Source organism: Leuciscus leuciscus, assembly GCF_965113295.1.
Source record: "Leuciscus leuciscus genome assembly, chromosome: 15".
In the NCBI taxonomy this organism is placed as follows: domain Eukaryota; kingdom Metazoa; phylum Chordata; class Actinopteri; order Cypriniformes; family Leuciscidae; genus Leuciscus; species Leuciscus leuciscus.
The window spans coordinates 21,539,424-21,556,048 of NC_138739.1; the positions used below are offsets into that span (position 1 = coordinate 21,539,424).

The 16,625-nt window shown below is 46.4% G+C and overlaps 2 protein-coding genes across 4 annotated transcripts in view; both read left to right on the forward strand.

The window, feature by feature from the left end:
- LOC309475638 (CD48 antigen-like) overlaps positions 1-16,625 on the forward strand; it is a 97,380-nt gene that overhangs the window by 14,025 nt on the left and 66,730 nt on the right. The gene's annotated exons all lie outside the window — the stretch shown is intronic.
- LOC309475633 (uncharacterized protein) overlaps positions 1-16,625 on the forward strand; it is an 80,652-nt gene that overhangs the window by 4,636 nt on the left and 59,391 nt on the right. The window lies entirely within an intron of this gene.

A 16,625-nucleotide genomic window follows, 5' to 3' on the forward strand; every position in this document is an offset into this window, starting at 1 on the left:
AAAAAGACCCAAATATAGCCTATTCATACGCCTATTCATTCTTTCTCTCACGTGAATGGGGTAAAAGTTTTAACCTTTAGATATCACCGTGAAAATTACTGAGTTGATTACTTACATCAAGACAAACAAAAAATGTATTCCAAGTTTTTTTTAATTGTTTGTTAAGATGGACAAACGGTGCATAATATAATTATGTATGTGCTAATTTGCATAAATACCACAACAGATCTAAACATTGGGTCTAGCCAGGTGAACATGTCTTGTTGAAGCTTGTTGACACATAACAGTAAAATACTTAATGTTAAGGTCTGAATGGAACCCATTACGGCTACCCATGAGTATTAATACATAGAGGCAGGAAGAAGTACTTTAAACCAGCCTTTATTAATTTTTAAGAGATGGGGTTTGGGGCTGGGCCCGTGGGACTGTTTCTGGGTGATGAGTCTGAGGGAAGAACAGGAGACAATGGTAAGAAGAATGCAGAAGACTAAAGGCAGGTAAAATAAAAAGTGAATCCCCAGAAACAGTTTTCGAAACTTTCCCCTAATGGGATTCTTCTGGACTTTTTTTCCTTACTCAGGACATAATGAGGATACCTGAATATTTTGTTGTATGAATACCTGAACATACCAAAAGAAAGAAATGACCCTGTGCTTTAAAACAAAAACAAAAAAATAATGTTTTATTCTAGCTTCGTGCGTCTTTTTTTTTATCAACACTTGAATGTTGGCAAGTTTCATAAAAAGCAACATGAGCAAAAAGCTGAGAAAATCGCATTTTTATCAAAGACTACATCTAGATCAGATTCATAATGATGATCAAAACACAGTAGATCGAGTCCATCAACACCCTACACCCATAAAGCTTCGAGTCCTATAGTGATCGCATCATGATATCGCTTGTTTCTGCTCTTCTTTGCCTGCGTTTTGATCTCCTATCCTCACATTAGCTAGAACATTTGTATACTGTAACGTACACACGGCAAGGTACTGTATATGCGTGTATTAGGCCTAATGTAGGCTATTCGGAGCAAACCACCCTGATGCTAAACCTTAAAAACTTACTTCAAATATGATGTTTTCTTATTCAGTGAAGTTCGGTATCTGGCAACCATCTCTCGTCCTCTGCTCGTCTGTTTGAAAACGGGCTGCCGGCGAACGTAATTAATTTATTTTTAAAATCAGCATCAGCAACTGCCAGTAGCAAATAAAATGTTGGGGTGGCCAATCGCATGTCAGGGGTGTCCAGTGCCACCCCGGACCCCCCTCTGGCTCCGCCACTGTTCAGCAGAGACTCTTCACAGTGTTGTTCATCATTATTAAGAGAATCCGTCTCTAAATGTGTGCTGCTGTGTTCAGTTTTGAATGTGAGTCACGTTACAAAAATACCTCTAATAACAACTAGCCTATCAAATTGGCACTTTCGAAACGCCAATACTTACTAAAGCATCGAAACGTTTGCGAATCATTTGTTTCTAACCAGTGATTTCGACGTGTATTAATAAACTGCAAAAGATTGGCTACGTGATTTCAGTTAATAAAAATTAACTGAAATGTTGATTTCGTGCTGAAATGTGTAACAACAATGACTTTGTGTTGGGGAATTAATCAGCTCAAATTAGCGGTAATATTCATCAATGTGAATATGCATCTGTTGCTTCCATAAATTAATTTATTCAAAATAGGGAATAGGTCAAAACCTCGGCTTGTATCAGCGATCACACAATTACTTGTAATAATCACTGATAGAGACGGGTAGAATTTACTCAATTTGGGGGAATTTGAGGTAGAAGTTGAAGAAGGTTCTTTTATCATACAGCCCGGTCCGGTCCAGCGGACCGAATGTATGATTTAGGAACAGAAATCGGGCGTCTTTAACACTGATAGATAACACTTTCTTGTGGCCACAAAGAAGATAATTATCTTCGTGTTTTAGACAAATTTAGGTTTCTTTTAAGAATAAAACCAATCGTAGAGCTTATAAGGTAAAATCTGCACTACTCAGGGACTCAGAATTTGAAACAAAACAGGCAAACTTAATTCAAATGATTTAACAAAGTTTATTTAAACAAGCTAGCGATTACACAATTATTTTAAATCACGCAGGAGTAAAAATGCATAAACAAAACAGGCAATATAACGATCGTAATACAGAAATACAACAAAATAAAATGGTTTGAGAGAGAGGAAGGGAGAGAGATTGGGAGAGAGAGAGAGAGAGAGAGAGAGAGAGAGAGAGAAACAGCGTGTGAGATGTTGAGAGGGGTTTGCCGACGGCTCCGTGAGCACGTGGCAGTGTGTTTATCTCGGCACACGTGGGTGAGAGTATGTGTGTGTGTGAACGTGTATGTTTGTGTGTGTGAAAGAGAATTTAGAGAGAGAGATAGAAACAGTTTTAGTCATTCACCACAAAACCCCAACGTTTCTTAGTAATATTTAGACAACTTTAAACAGCATTTCCTTCAGATTGCAAATTTAAAAGATCTACGTTACTCTGTTTGGAAGATCGGCCTTCGGTGTGTGTGTTGGATAAAGGCCCCTGGATCACGTGGTCACAGCGTTCTGGTTGCTATGGCGACTTGAAGCGAGCGAAAACTCAGCAAAGATTATCTTAGCCTTAAGTCAGTTCGTGGGTTGGTTTCAGCAGACTATCACTTAGTAATAGTAGTTCTAAGAAAAGACTTGGAAATAAAAAGGAAAATAAAAGCGAGCGAAGCTTCCTTGAGGGAAGGAGGCGTGTCGTCTTTCTCTCTCTGGCGGACTGCATCGAGAGGAGAGGGGCGCGAAATTTTAAAGGGCTAAACTCACGCCTCCCTCACGTACGTGGGCCAATCGTCTTTAACAACGTATGGGCCCACCTCCTGACGTTTCGAGGTCTATACGCCCCCCTTTCCGCGGGGTTTTGAAACGATGAATTCGTCCATAACTTAGTAACACTGGTATTTAACAAACAATGCATTCTCTGATATTTTGTGTTAAAGATTCAGCATCGTTGGGGTCTGTGGAACACGGCAATACCGCGAATGACAGTTCTAAGATCTAAAATCAAGGAGGTACAGAATTTCTTGTGATTGTGGGCACCACAGAGTGATTACAGGTCAACAAACTACATAGGCATAATATTTGGGACAAGGGGGTCAGACACACATCAAGAAAATACATTTAAAATATTTCATACAAGGATTTTAGTCCCACGTGGTGGGACCTGCGTGTGTTTCTGTGTGTGTGTATGTGAGTGCGTCTTGAAAGTTCATACCCGCCCGCTGAACTCTTGTCCCCGGCGCTGCGGGTGAGTCTTATGTGTGTGCGTGCGTTCGGCTTTTTGGATTGATGTACTCGGCAGAGACCACATGTTTTGGGCATCTGGTCTCTACAACACTGTTTTATTGTTGTGAAGAGTTAATTAGTGTCTATGTGTAAATCAGTGTCCGAGGGACTCCCTAGGGGGGAGTGCTTTCGGGATCGCTCTCATTGGTCAGCGTTAGGCTCTCCCGGCCATAAACAGACGGTCTCTGTTGGTTTAGACGTAAGAGATCATGTAGAGTGAGAGGGAAAATGGTGATTTACACCATTTTTCGGCGCCGTTTGGGCTGCACGTCTTGCGCTGAGCAATCTCAAAACAACAGAGGTGTCGTAAATGAGAGTGCTTTGGAATGTGAGAATAGCTTGAGTCAGAGCGAGACAGGGTTTTTTGTAGATTTAGCCTGCATTAATTAATCTAATTAAATCACCATGCAGACTGGTGATCTGCTCTCCGTTACAGTCCCCCTTTTGATGAGTCGACAGGGCGTGTATGGGCCTAGTCGAGTCATCACGGTAACAACGGTCAGATGGCAGGTGCATGGATGGGAGGAGGCTGCACACGGGTGTTGCTTAGGACTGCAGCGTGAGCTCGATGAGGTCTTCAGCTTGCTCTAGTGGGGAGTCATCCTTCCGGAGGTTTCTCCTGAAGCCGATGGAGACTGCCTCTGTGAGCTTGGCTGTGGAGGTTCGAATTGCGTTGATCCTTCTGTACAGGATATAGGCCAAACCCAAAGCTAGGGCGTGTCCGAGGATGCTGGTAATGCATAGTGCGGTATCGGCGGCTGTCCATGTTTGCACCACAGGTGAAGTGTTCAGGATGGGTAGTCGAGACAATGCTTGGAGGGCTGAGTCCAGGGGAGCTATGTCGATGACTTGTGGCCCTCCTTTTTCAATCCAATCTTCCAGTTCGGGATCTAGAGTGAAATTGCGGTTCTTGAAGAAAGACGGAATTTCTAGCTCGGCTTGGTACTCTTCACTTGGGAGGTGGTACAAGGCCAGGTCATCTAGGTGGAGGATGGCTCCTCGTGGGACTTGAATCCACATGCTTTGGTTGAGCAGGTTGACACGTGTAGCAGTGTCGTGTTGGTCATAGGTCAGTGTCGCTGACCGTACTGGAGTGTTCACGAGCCATCGGTTTCCTACGATCTCAGCTTGCGTCTCGGTGACCTGGTTGCGAGGTTTCGCATCGGCCGGACAACGTGCGTCGTTGGCTAGTTGTTGGAGGCCGCAGATCCCATCGGTGTTATCTCTGAGGAAAGGTTTGCTGGGACAGAGATAGTGAATGTCTTTCGTGCGGGTGCACATGTGTAGGTTAGGTGCTAGGTACAGTTGTGGGTCGCTGTCATGGTACGCTACCACGTCGGGAGTCCGTACTTTAAACTGAGTGTCCCGTTGCCAGAATCCGATGTTGACAATGTCTTTAAGACGGTAGATTCGGCTTGATTCGATGATTGGCAGATTGAGGAGGAAGCCCACCTCCCGCTGTGCCGGGTCAACGTACAGTGGAATGGCGCTACCTAAAGAGTAGGCAAGATGGGTTTGTATCGGATCCGTGGGTGCGGTGGTGGCGGAAGCCAGCACGGTTTGTACGAGACTCAGGGGTATTAGGTAAGGCGGGATCCTTCCCATGGCTAGGTTGTCCATGGAGGAGCTCACTTCTCTGAGCATGTCGGACATCAATGCGGTGACCAACTGAGTTTGGGCAAAGTCATTCTGGAAGACTGTGAACATCTGTCTCATTGAGTTCAAAGTTTGGTTCAACATGACGCTATGTGTGTTAAGGATGGTGACGGTACCTCTCAGGGTTTTGCCTATGGTGGTTAGGGATGCGCTTTGCGTGGTGAGTTGGTCTTTCAGCTGTGGGAGTTCCGTCTGGATTTCTGTCACATGTCTTCGTACCGTGGCGATGTTCACGGCGTTGACGCTAGACATCCCGATGTTGAACAGCGTGCCCACAGCGGCAGCTGCTCCGAGTAGGGCTCCGAGGAACCTTTTGGACCGTCTGTTGTGTCCACTCAGTTCGGCCTGGGTGAGAGTCACCTTTTCAAGTTGGTTCAACATGTGTACGATGTCAGCTTCAGCATGGTCGAGGGCGGTTTCTGTCCATCTGGCCCCCGCCCAACTGTAGTGGGTGGCGGATCTCGGGTAGTGCGCACGGTAGACGTTTCGAGGGTCGAGTCGCACGTACACTTTCTGTGTGTGGGTTCGGCAATTTGTGATAAGCAGTCCAGGCTGCTCTCTCAACACAATTCCCGAGGCTGGCCCTGGTGAGATGACATCGGGTGGTGGCTGGCCTCTGGTCGACTGAAGGCACATGATGGCAATCCACAGCAGCATCCTGTTACAGGCAAGAGAGAGAGAGGTGTGGATGAAAAGGGGAAAGAAAGAAGGCACAGATCAGCAAGGGTTGTCCCGGGGGATGGAACAGTCTTCTTTTCCTGTAAGGACGGCGGTTGAGTTTAGTTTGTATTGGCCTCTTCTTGTCTGTCCCTACTACGGGCCACATATCTTCTAATTTGATTTCGGTGGACCCATTTGAGAACGGGTTCTCTTGGTCCCCGTTTAAGCTGGATCTGGTATGCTACAGGAGAGAGTTTGTTCACAATTTCATGTGGTCCAGTCCAGTGAGGCAGAAACTTTTTTGACAGTTGCTTGGGTGGCAAGGCGAAACTGTAGTACAGGACTTTGTCGCCCACACTGAGTTCTTGGTGTGATGCCTTTTTGTCGTAAAAGGCTTTCTGGCCTTCAGCGCTAGTCTTCAGGTGTTGCTGAGCGAAAGCGAAAGTTGTTTTCAAGTGTCTATGGAGCTCGTCCAGATATTGGGACGTAGTATAGGCGGTGACGAGGTTGTTGTCTCCTGGTTGGTACAACAGGTGTAAGGGCAGAGTCATCTGCCTCCCAGTCATGAGTTCAAATGGAGCCACTCTGGTGGATTCCTGCGGTGTGGCTCGGATAGCCATCAGCACCAGGGGAAGTTTCGCATCCCAGTCTTTCTGGTTAGCCGACACATATTTTCTCAACATGGCGACCACCGTTCGGTTAGACCTTTCTACCTGTCCGGATGAGATCGGATGGTGACTGATGTGAAGTTTAGCTTGTACCCCTAGAATTCTCCAGATCTTTTGCATGATATCTGCGGTGAAATGAGTTCCTCGGTCAGAATTGACTCTGAGCGGTAGGCCAAATCGGGAGAAGATGTGGTTCATCAGGAGATATGCCGTTGTTTGGGCAGTGTCGTTAGGTGCTGGCAGACACTCTACCCATTTGGTAAACTGGCATACCACCGTGAGAAAGTATTTGTTACCTCTGCTCGTTCTGGGCAGCGGTCCCACCCAATCAATTTGGAGATCTGACCAGGGAAATGTGATTCCTCTGCGTTGCAACGGGGCTCTGTGAGTCAGGTTTGTAGGGTGAAACTGACAACAGACCAGGCATTCTCTCACATACTCTGCCACATCCTGCTGCATACCTGGCCAGTATGCCACTTGTCTAAGTGTCTCATACGTGGCTCTGGTACCGTGGTGCCCCGCGTATGGTGCGTTGTGGGCGTGGTTTATCATCTCCCCCCTTTGACATCGGGGCACAACGAGCTTGGGCGAAGTGGTGTCATCGGTGACAAACCATAAAATGTCGTCCCGCACACGCAGCATGTGTCTGCTGTTGTGTAGGTGTCTGAGATCTGTGTTATCAGTGATGTCAGATGGGGCGATTGGGTTGGGGGAGGGGTCTTTGAGGTGGAGAATCATAGTCTTTATGGCAGTGTCTGAGGCTTGCATTTCTGCAAGGTCGTTATTGGAAATTTGTGGGGTCAGTGACAGCATCTGCGAAGCAGGTGCAGTAGCAGGTGATGGTTTCTTGCTTCTGGTTAGCACTGCTACATCGGGGGTGGGTGAGGGTTTCGGGGAATTCCACGGTTCACCGTGTAGGGCGCCCGCTTTGGCGAGGGCGTCAGTGTGGTCATTAAAGTCTTTGTCTTGGCCTGGGAGTTTGGAGTGTCCTTTTACCTTTTTCCAGTACACGGCGAGATCGTGTGTCGTTGTGATGTTATCACATTCCTGGAACAGGTGTTGGTGCTTGACAGGCTTGTTGTTAGCAGTTTTGAAACCATTCTGTTTCCAGGTCTGGAGATGGCATACAAAACTGAGTCTGGCATAGTTAGAGTCTGTGCAGATGAGAAGTTCTTTGATGTTGTTTGATGCTGCGATTTGCAGAGTTATGAGAATTGCTGCTATTTCTGCATACTGTGACGACTTGGGGCCTAGCTTGAAGTGTTGTGGTGGGCATGGGTGGTCGTTTACCCACAGTACCCCTGCACCTGCTTTTAGGATGCCCTCGCTGTTGTAGGAGCATCCGTCAACATAAGCTGTGGGCATGCTTTCGCACGCATTCTTGTCAAAGTACCTGTGGCAGGTCAGTGGTGGTTGTTGGGGCTCAGGTGTATTCAGCGTTGCAGCAGGAGAGTTGTCAGAGCAGTTTTGACAGGCCGCCAGGCCGTTACCTAGAGCGGATTTGTGGTTTTGTGCATATCTTGCCTCGACGTTTCATCCTTGGAGAGCCATTAGCCATGTAGCAATGCGTGAATTGGTGACAACGCCGTCGCAGATTCGCTGGCTATTGAGGAACATGACGGGCTGGTGGCATGTTTCTATGATGACTTTCTGTGCACCAATGTAGTTGGAGAAGCGCTGAATAGCCCACACTGTACAGAGTAACGCTTTCTCGCAGTCTGAGAATTTACATTCTGGAGGGAGAAGTGTCTTGCTGGCATATGCGACTACCTTTTTGTCCTGGTCATGTTGTTGGTATAGGCCAGCACTGAGACATTGGTTTGAAAACCCAGCTTCCAGGTGGAATTCTTTATGTGGATCAGGGTAAGCAAGGCATGGAGCTGTGCATAAATGTCTTTTAAGTTCTACCATAGCGTGTTCTTGAGCATCTGACCCGACGAAAGGGCAGTTCTTTTTCAATAAAGTCGTTAGAGGCCTGGCGATGTCTGAGTAGTTTTCGATGAACTGTCGGGAGTAGTTGCAAACTCCTAGAAAGCTTCGAAGTTCTGAGACGTTAGTGGGAGGCTTGATGTTTTGAATGGCATGAATACGGTTTGATTGTGGTTCAATGCCATGTGGTCCAATGAGCAAGCCAACGTAATTGACCTTGCTTTTACACCATTGCCCCTTGTGGAGGGCTATCTTGGCGCCGGCAGCAGATAACTGGTTTAAAACATAGTCAATTTCTTTTAGGTGGTCTGCCACCGTCGTGCTTTTCATAAGCACATCGTCGACGTAAATCAGGTTACCTCTCATCCTGGCGTCTGGGCAGGCTTTGTTTAGGAAGATGTTGAACTCAGCTGGTGAGTTGGCATACCCGAACGGACACCTGTTGAAGGTGTACTGTCGGTTGCCAAACGTGAATGCCAGCTTGTGTTGGTCATCAGGGTGTACTGGAATGGTCCAGAATCCAGAGGCCACATCGAGTGTAGAGAAGATGGTGGCTCCTCTGATTTGTGGGATTTCCTGTTCCAGCTGAGTCATGGGCCATCGTGACAATGGCACCTGTTGATTTAGTTTGCGATAGTCAATGGTTGGTCTCCATTTTCCATTAGGCTTGAGAACAGGCCATAGTGGCGCAGAGTAGGTGCTATTGCAGGCTCGAATGACATTTTTCTCAAGCATTGATTCGATGATTTCCCGCACCGGTTCGTGTGAGGCGATGGGAATCTTGTATTGCTTGACAAAGGTGGGCGGAGCCTCAGGGTGCGTGGGGATACGCACTGTGTGGAGGTCCGTCAGACCACAGTCTAAAGAGTCTTTCGCAAATGATTCTTTGAACTTGTACAGGACTTGTTTTAGTCTTTGGCGGTCTGCATCATCCTGGAGGGCATCAGCATCTTGTAGAATTTGTTGCACTTGCAATTCGAAACCTTGGTATGGTTCCTCTGTTGGTTTGTCATCAGTCGGGTTGGTTTCAACCGGCATGGCAGGTGCGTCAGCTTCACTGACGGGCTGGTGGGAGACTGTGTACACTGTGAGGTGTTGATCCTCTGTCAGCTCTGTTCTGCACACACGGTGTTTGGCTACCGACATGACAGATGTGATGGCAATGAATTGGAAGGGTGCTGTGAACAAGGTATTGTCAGTATGTCCCTCAGGTATCAGTGCAGGTGGAATGGGCCCTATTACGGGTAGTATCAGTTCAAAGTCATGAAAGTCACTACTGACTAGCCATCCCAGTCGGTAGGCTTTGGGGATGCTGATGTCAGCTGCTGTGCAGTTGTTGAACAGAATGTAGACTACCCGAGATGACACTTCAGTGAGGGGTGTGGCTTCGAGGGTGAGTCCGAGTTCTATACATTCAGGTGAAGGTTGGAAGAAAGCCAGTGTGTGGTTTAGGGTTTGGCCCTGTCGCAGGTTGAGCCGCACGGCGACTCCTTTCGTGTAAGCAGGTACGATTGTTCCTTGTTCATTGATGAGGGTGCAGACTTCAGGGATGGTCTGACCTGACAGTAGATTGTCATGACTGATGGGAACAGGTGGCTGTGAAATCAATGGAGCCCATACAACCTCATTAAACATGTCCACATGAGCCTTGAGGCGAATCAAGATGTCTGCTCCAATGTAGACGTCGTGAGCTGGGTCTTCCAGGATCAGGAAGTAATGGGTCAAGTGCCGGTGATTCCATGTCAAGTTCAAGGCACAGATTCCTTTGGCAGATGTCAATGAGGTTGGTTCGGGGTTCAAAGGGAAACGGGTGCGTTTACAGGTGTAGGGCAGGTCTGGAGTCTTTTCAAGAATTGCATTGAAGAGTGACAAGCTCATAGCCGAGTTGTCTGCCCATAGTGCCAGGATAATGTCTGTTGCGGTTACGTCCTGCAGCTGCAGGGGAGTTTTAACCTGGGGGCAGTAATTATCGGAGTCTGGCGTTGTTCTGAACGTGCAGAGTAGCGAACTTGAACCCTGAACAGCTGTGGGGATTTCATCCTCATGTCTGGCTGAGGGAATTTCCACGATCCCTGTGGCCTGGCATTCTGGCTCAATGGATTTGTGCGGCTGGAGGGGGAGGGGTTCGCGCACCTGAGCCCAAATCTGTAGATGCTTGAAATCCAACAAGGGTTCAAAGCGTTCCAGCAGGTCCTTGCCTATGAGAAATTGATAAGTGTTCATAGGGGAAATATAGACAGGGTGGACTATGCTCATAGGACCGATTGCCAGGTGAATGGGAGCTAAGTTCCTTAGCTGGATGTCGTTCTGACTGTATGACTGCACGTTCAGCTCACAAGTGTGGAATTTAAGAGTTCGGTTTTGTCTTTGCGCTTCAAACTTGAGTTTTTGAAATAGTTGAGCAGAAATTAGCGTGAGATCAGAGCCTGTGTCCACCAGGGCTTCGAGCTGCATTTCCTTTTCTAAGGTGATGGATAAGTACAGTTTTCGTGCCACTCCTCTCTCAATGAGGTTGCCCAGGAGTTGTGGCATGGGTTCTTGTGTGTTGATTGACAAGCAGTGAGGGTAGGTCTCTAGTGTCTCGTTGTTGGTGCAGATCACTAGGACGGCGCTGTCTGGCAATTTGTTGTGAGAGCTGCTGCAGTCTTTTGCAGGAAGTGTTTTTGTCAGCTGGAGGGAGTGAGTTGAGCTGTCATTTGGTGATGCAGCAGCGAGTTTGATAGTCTTTGGTTTGACAGCAGTGTTTTGCGGGGCTGTCAGCTTGAGGGAGTGAGTGGAGCTGTCATTTGGTAATGTGACAGCTGGTGTGATAGTCTGTGGTTTGACAGCAGTGTTTTGAGGGGCTGTCAGCTTGAGGGAGTGAGTGGAGCTGTCATTTGGTAATGTGACAGCTGGTGTGCTAGTCTGTGGTTTGACAGCGGTGTTTTGAGGGGCTGTCAGCTTGAGGGAGTGAGTGGAGCTGTCATTTGGTAATGTGACAGCTGGTGTGCTAGTCTGTGGTTTGACAGCAGTGTTTTGAGGGGATGTCAGCTTGAGGGAGTGAGTGGAGCTGTCACTTGTTGATGTGACAGCGAGTTCAATAGTCTGGGGTTTAACAACAGTGTCAGGTGGGCTGTCAGCGTGAGGAGCATTGGTTCCAGGCCTGTGGGTTAGTCATGCGGTGTCCGGTTTATCTTTGTCTTCCTTGTGAGGTTTCCTTTGGACGAGCTTTATCAGGGCTCTGAGGAGTTCTGCTTCTTCGGGCGTGGCTGTACTGTTTCTGTCGGATGTGGGCTCCACTTTGGGTTTACCGTCGTCATGTCGAGGGGGGTCCCTTGGCCGTTTATCTGGGCTTGTGTTTCGGGGAGATCGGGGTCGGCCCTTTCTGGGGTGTTGGTCGGCCTCCCAGCTGCCTCCGCCCTTTTGGTTGTGGGGGAAGCGATGCCGGTCCCAGGATCCCCCGAAACGATCATTTTGCGGCCTTGGGCGGACACCACCCCGGTTTCGCTGTCCTCTGCCGGCTTGGAACGGTCGGGACTGTTTGTTGCTGGGTTCGTAGTTGGTAGGCTGTGCACCTTCCAGGGCAAGTTCTGGACTGGGCCCAGAGACGACGCACACTGTGGGGTATTTTACAGGTTTTTCAGACACAGTCTTTTGTTTTACGTACGCTTTGTGGGCCAGGTCACGTAACTGTTGAATTGACAGGGTCCGTGGACAGACTAGAACGCCCAGGTGCGCACTTTGACTTGGGTGGAGATTCCGCAGAAAAAGCGTTTTGAAACTCACGTCCTCTTCCATGTGTGCCTCATTCCTCGGTCCGAAGTAGGCGAGCCGCAGACGTTCGTAGTAGGCTTGCGGCGTTTCCAAACGAGCTTGTTTAAGGTCCATCGCCGCCAGGATGCCTTGGTCCGACTCTGGATCAGAGAATTCACGGATCAGGGCTTGTCGTAATTGTGGATAATTCGTTTTAACAGATTCTGGCTGGCGATCTAGGAAACTTCTCACGATGCGCCCAGAAGTGATCCGAAGGAGATATAACTTGTCCCAAGTCGTGACATTGTCCACAGTTTGCAAGTGAAATTCAATATCGGTTAAATAAGAGTGCACGTCGTTGCCACCTGCTGGATTTGGGTTGAATGTAGGGATGTTTCTTGCCAGCTTGTCCAGTTCTTTAGAGGCTGTGCGATGACTGGTGGCTCGTCTTTCCGGGACGGGGCTGGCAGGTGAGATAGTGTCAGGACGTGGGCTTTCCTCTTCTTCTTTAGCTTTAAGAGTTCGGCTGTGAAGTGCAGGTTCGCGGGTAAGGAGAGACGGGGTGATGTGTGTCTCCCCCTCCCGCTTATCTTGTAGGTCGTACACATGTTTGAGTTCACGGTGGACCGTGTCCAGCTCGTCCTTAAGATCATGTCTTTGTTGGATGAGCTCGTCAATTTCAGCTTGGGCTTTCTGCAAAAATGTTTCACAAACTTTGACTCTAGCGTCTCTGTCCTTTAATTCTGTGTGTGCTCTTGCTAGCAGATCTTCTCCACGTAGCAGCTTGGAATTGAGGGCAGCCGTGGTCTGTTTCTCCGCCTCCACTGTCCTGTCCGTGTCCAGACGCAGGTCCTCCAGGGCCTGCTGTAGCCTTTCCACTTCCTGTTGTAGTCTTTCCACTTCCTGTTGTAGCCTTTCCACTTCCTGTTGTAGTTCCGGGTGTGTTTCCTCCTCAGTTCCCAGAAGTAGCTCGTCCCGTTGTTGTTGTGCCAGCTCCTTTTGTTTGCAGGCCTCCTTTAGCTGAGTCTTTAGTCCAGCGGTGTCCTTTTCCAGCTGGGCTTTGTCCTCCTCCAGCAGACGTGCCTGGGACACCAGGTAGTGAGAGAGACTCCCGATGAGGCGACTCCATTCTTTTGAACTGTAGGCCTGCGTGGGGTCCTGGGACATGATCTGGTCCACGTTGGCGTCCAGTTCCTGTTGGGTCAGGAGTTTTGGGTCACCGAAGTCTTTGGATAGGCAGCCGGTAGTCATGGCGGACAACCACGCCTCCAGGCTACTCCAGTGAGCTGCAGGGCTGGATGAGCGCGACATGTTGACTCACTGTAGGCGAGAGGAAACACAACACACACACACACAAGAAGGGCCAATGCAATCGTGTCGTGAAGCTAATGAACTATAGGGCGGTATGCCGTCTATAGAACTTTTGGGCTAACTGACTTTAGACAGTTAGGCGGGTCAGTATAGGACCCGGAATAGGGACTGTTCAGTTGTCCCTCTATTACTTAGCTTTTTGGGGTCTCGTTGGTGCACTGAAAAACAAGTTACCACAGAACATGCAAGGCACGAGTAGGCGAGGATTTAAAGGGAAGGAAGAAACAGAAATTGAACACAAAAACAAAAACAAAAATATCAGTGATTTGATCTGAGCTGTAATTTGGACACTAATAGCACAAAGGATGTGCCTTGGGGGAGATATTTAAGATTATGTGGCTTATAGTGGGAGGCAGAGTTTTCTTTTTTTTTTTCAAATGATTTAGTCTTACCTGAAATGGACGGAGGTCGCCCCGGCCGGCCCTCTCTGAGCGCGGTCAACCTTCCTGGCGCCCCGAACACCTACCCGCCGTGACCTTGGATTCTCCGTTACTCTGCTCACGGACACGACCCCTCAAACAGGGTGACTTTTAACACAATCCTAGTAGTTCCGGAGATATCAACCAACCAAACGCAATGCAAAGGTGGGTGCGTCACAGAACGATGGCAGGGGCTGCCTAGTGTTTGCGCAGCGGTCCCAACAATTGACTCTTGCGTCGGTTTTTATGGCTGACACTCCAAAGCACCGGATTGCTGAGGTCACGCACTGCGTGCCGCCGCCCGTGGCAGAGGTAAGAGAAACTCAAGGGTCACCGCACGGTCAGTGTCGGAAACGTCAGTCGGGAGACTCACCCACAGAGGTCGAACCGGGACTCCTCTAGTCCACTGCAAGTGCTGAGATTCTTGCCTATAAGAGCCACAACATGGAGTGAAACAAGGGACTCTAAAGTGAATTAAGATTTCTTGCTTACACCAAATGGGTTATGTGGTAAAACAATAATAACAAAATAAAACTTCGCAGAGAAAAAAAACACAAAGTAAAATTAAACCAACCTTGAAACGGAAAAACCGAATAAAAAGGGTGTATGGTCTTGTCAGTTAAAGGTGAAACAGAAGAAGGTTAGCGGTTTCTCGATGTAGGTGGAAACAGGAGAAGCGGTGCGGTAGACCACTGTAGTGTTTTAATAGAGCCTCTAGGGGGTGCTCTTCCTCTCGTCGATTCGCCTTAACTGTTGGACACACTTAAACTTTTAATTCAAAATTGGCTTAAAATCAAATCTAAATAATCCTGGGGTACCTTAACCTGTTAACCCTCACCAGTGCGTCGGCGCACTGAAGCGTTTTTTTATTTATTTAGTTCAAAGTTACTATCAGATTAAATGTTATACTTTGACAAACTATACATCATTAAAAAGATATAAGACTCAAGTTTCAGTATTTGACCACTATTGTATTCTGAGAAACTTATAGTGACAGTTATGTCTTAATTTGTGTCAGGAGTTATGAAATGAAAAAATGCATCGATCCCTTTAATATGAATTATGAGCGTCAGCTGGTCCATTCAGAAAAAAAAACTCCGTGCTGTTGTCATGACAGTGCTATACAAAACAACGTTCCTCAGGACTTTTAGCTCAAAAATGTGCAGACTTGGAGAAATATTGATATATTCTCATAGATTCACATCATATTTCTATAGACAGGAATAATATTTATTGAATTTATACCCAAATGCGTCGATGTAATCATTATGAGCGCTTCTTACTGAGACGTGCTGTGTTTTCAATTCATACCAATAGCCTGAGGGCGCTATATGCACAAAAATACTCCATATATGGAACATGAAGAAGAGCCATAATCATGTGACCTTCAAGGACGTCACTGATAGCAGCAGCTACACACAAAGCTAACACAGAGATCGCTGTAATATGCAGATACAGACGTTTTGAAAACAATAAACATAATTGCAATGATATGTGATTTGCCTGTGTTCTTCAAGCAATGCCAGGTATTTTTATAATATATTATATTTATAATGTATTGCTAATCGATATAGACTTTATCATTGTGCATAATTCTATAAATATATTTTCTGTCTGATTTTTTTTTTTATCTGAAGCCAAATTAGATCACAGAAGATTATTTAAAACACTCCACTTGCGTTATAAAGTACGTTTGTAGCACAAACATGGTTTTAATCTCATAAATGGTCGTGTATTGATGGTGTGCTAAGCTAACATGCTAGCTAGGCCCAAAATAAAGTAATTTGACATGATCTTGAAAAACATTTAACTAAATACAGAGTTTTAGACTTATCATTTTCAGATTTTAAATATAACATGGTCACACATATGGCTTTAGCTGCAGTGCATTTCTAGATTGCTCCAGGGCCCACTTCAATTTTATTTTCATGAATATGTTTAATAAAAACAAATTTCTAATAACTTTACAAAACTTTGAAGCTATTTAAAAAATGTTTTTTCATTATGACAATAATTAATTCTACATTTACAATAAACTACCAGGTGTCAGCTTTCAAATGAGATCATACTTGTGCTTTTAGTGCAAAGGGTTCATGAACTGTATGTGTTTCAGTTTGGGTATGTCATTTCTGGGGATTTTTCAAAAGTGGCGTTGCAGCTTAACAGGTTAACAGAGAATTCGAATGGTTATTTATAACAATCAAACAACACTTAAGTTATTTTGTAATGATTACAAACTAATCATTCGAAATCAGCATCTATGGAATGAAATTCAACAGAGTAAATTTGTAGAAAGCTGACTTGGACAGGGAGCTTCCACTAGGGGGCTCTGTCTTTCTCAGGGGTATGATGATTGGAAATGACAAAAAAAAAAAAAAAAATCTTTTTTTTTTAGAAATGGAAGGATTTCAACAACAAAATAAAATAATCACTATAACATTGAAGTTGTTATTAAATGATTATTTAAAAATGGGAATAAACCCAAACAGAATCATCAATGTAGATTTAAAAGTGGAAAACACAGCAGGGTATAGTGACCCTGAGGAGAAGAGGGATAGTTGACCTGGAGGGGTGTGGCCACGTGGGGCGCTGTCCTCTTCCGGGTGAACTATCAGTGCTTTTGGATTGAGACACTCTATAATTTCCGGTTTCCTTTCTGGGAATTTAAATTCACAATAAAATGTCTCAGTCCAAAATACAAGGGTTGTTTTAAACGAACTTAGCGAGCTGTAACTGCAAATATGTGTTTAAACAGCTTCTTAGATACACGACTGCGAATTTTTTTTGAATCACCAAAAATCAAGGCGGAAGGAAATGGCCGACGGGTGTTTACCCCGTCGTCGACCACGCGGTGGCAGTGTTGC